Source organism: Trachypithecus francoisi, unplaced genomic scaffold (genome assembly GCF_009764315.1).
Source record: "Trachypithecus francoisi isolate TF-2019V2 unplaced genomic scaffold, Tfra_2.0 Lachesis_group0, whole genome shotgun sequence".
Classification (NCBI taxonomy): domain Eukaryota; kingdom Metazoa; phylum Chordata; class Mammalia; order Primates; family Cercopithecidae; genus Trachypithecus; species Trachypithecus francoisi.
Genome location: NW_022681453.1, coordinates 139,372,287 through 139,374,780, shown reverse-complemented (window position 1 = coordinate 139,374,780; position 2,494 = coordinate 139,372,287).

Here is a 2,494-nt window from a genome sequence, read left to right as displayed (position 1 = left end):
GATTAGGCTCCAGTTATTTTTGCTTGATAAAGCACCCTTCATCAGCAGCTACCTTCCTTTCTTGTCTCAATTCTCTGTCCCTTGCCAGTGTTTCCTGGGATCACTTCCAGATAAGTTGCATATCTCAGGAGCTACTTTAGGGGGAACCCAAACTAAGACACTCCTCTTACTGTTACTGCTTTGCATTTGGTCAGAGTTTAGCACAAGGCCGATATGTTGGCAACTGTCCAAGTAAAGCACAGATCATCCAAGGAAACTTCTTAGACACTGTGATGATGCCACATTGGGCGATGAGGTGAGGAGTGGCAGGGTCAGCTGTTTCTGTGCTGCAAGGACTGTGAGAAGAAAACAAAAGTAACAACCATGCACTGCTCAGCACTAGCTAGTAGAATGTTTTCCTCCTGGTGTTACTGAATTTAACACATTTAACAAAATCATGCAGTTGACACATGTGAATAGATTCCTGTTGCTCTGACTGGGCCTTAGCTATAAATAAACCCCAAAGAAACGACCTCCAAGTAGATGGTAAGAACTTGGCAAAGATGAAGCTAATTTAGCTGAGGAAAAGTATCAGGGAGAATATATTTATTCTTCCAAAACTCATGCCACATAGACCAATTAAATTGAGGACTCAGCATCAGCAGTCTCTTAAAGGAAGGTAGCAGGCTTGTCAGTTTAATTGACAAAGAAGGACTTTCAGGAATACTAACGAGGAGTGCCTTTGCCTTTCATTTTATTTGAATCACTGAATGTAACAGGACACAAAAACTACCCCATCCCACGTGGGATAGTTTTTGCAACAGAAGCACAAAGCCAAGACCAAAGTGCAGGAACATCTATGGCTGATCATCTTGGACATTGCTGCAGAGAGCGTGGGTATTTCTCTTGACAAGAACTCAAACTTGTGTTTGCTTCCATTTAGAAGCCTTGTCCAAAGCATCCTTCAAGGCTGCACATCCCAGTGGCAAGCAGAAGAAATAACACACAATTTGAAGAAACTTAATGAAGTCATTGTTTCCTTTACCACCCTCCTTCCATTTCAAAACTCTGTTGGATACAGCACATTTTATTGGTTCTTTTTCTGCCCATCTCAACTGTTTTGAAAGTTTTACAACGCGTTTCTATTTCTTTAATATATTTGTTTTTTAAATGTTTAACAATTTTGTATTTATCAAAATATAACATTAATTTTTTTCTTGCATCAGCCTACATCATGCTTTGAGACGTTAAATCTTACTTAAGAATACATAGTAGGGGCCAGGTGTGGTGGCTCACACCTATAATCCCAACACTCTGGGAGGCCAAGGGGGAAGGATCACTTGAGTCCAGGAGTTCAAGACCAGCCTGTGCAACATAGGGAGACCCCCTGTCTCTACAAATAATAATAAAAAATTAGCTGGGCATGGTGGTGCGTGCCTGTGGTCCCAGCTACTCAGGAGGGCTAGGCAGGTGGGAGGTCAGGGCTACAGTGAGTAGTGATCGTGGCACTGCACTCCAGCCTGGGTGACAGAGTGAGACCCTGTCTCAAAAACAAACAAAAGGCCAGGCACTGTGGCTTACACCTATAATCCCAGCACTTTGGGAGGCCAAGGTGGGTGGATCACCTGAGATCGGGAGTTTGAGACTAGCCTGACCAACATGGAGAAACCCCATCTCTACTAAAATCACAACAACAACAAAATACAAAATTAGCCGGGTGTGGTGGCTCATGCCTGTAATCCCAGCTACTCAGGAGGCTGAGGCAGGAGAATCGCTTGAACCCAGAAGGCCAAGGTTGCAATGAGTTGAGATCACACCACTGCACTGCAGCCTGGGCAACAAGAGGGAAACTCTTATCTTAAAAAAAAAAAAAAAAATTAGACTGGCATGGTGGCTCACGCCTGTAATTCTAGCACTTTGGGAAGCCGAGGCGGGCAAATCATGAGGTCAGGAGTTTGAGACCAACCTGGCCAACATGGTGAAACCCTGTCTCTACTAAAAATACAAAAAAAAAAAAAAAGCCGGGTGTGGAGGCGGGCGCCTGTAATCCCAGCTACTCGGGAGACTGAGGCAGGAGAATCGCTTGCACCTGGGAGGCAGAGGTTGCAGTGAGCCGAGATAGCACCACTGCACTCCAGCCCGGGTGACAGTGCGAGACCCTGTCTCAAAATAATAATAGGGTGGGGTACGGTGGCTTACACCTGTAATCCCAGTACTTTGGGAGGCCGACGTGGGCAGATCACAAGGTCAAGAGATGGAGACCATCCTGGTCAACATGGTGAAACCTGTCTCTACTAAAAATACAAAAATTAGCCGGGCATGTGGCATGCGCCTGTAGTCCCAGCTACTCGAGATGCTGAGACAGGAGAATTACTTGAACTCGGGAGATGGAAGTTGTAATGAGCCAAGATCGTGCCACTGCACTCCAACCTGGGTGACCAAGTGAGACTCTGTCTCAAAAAATAATAATAATAATAATAATAGTCCAAATAAAGAGGCTAAAAGACCCCATGCA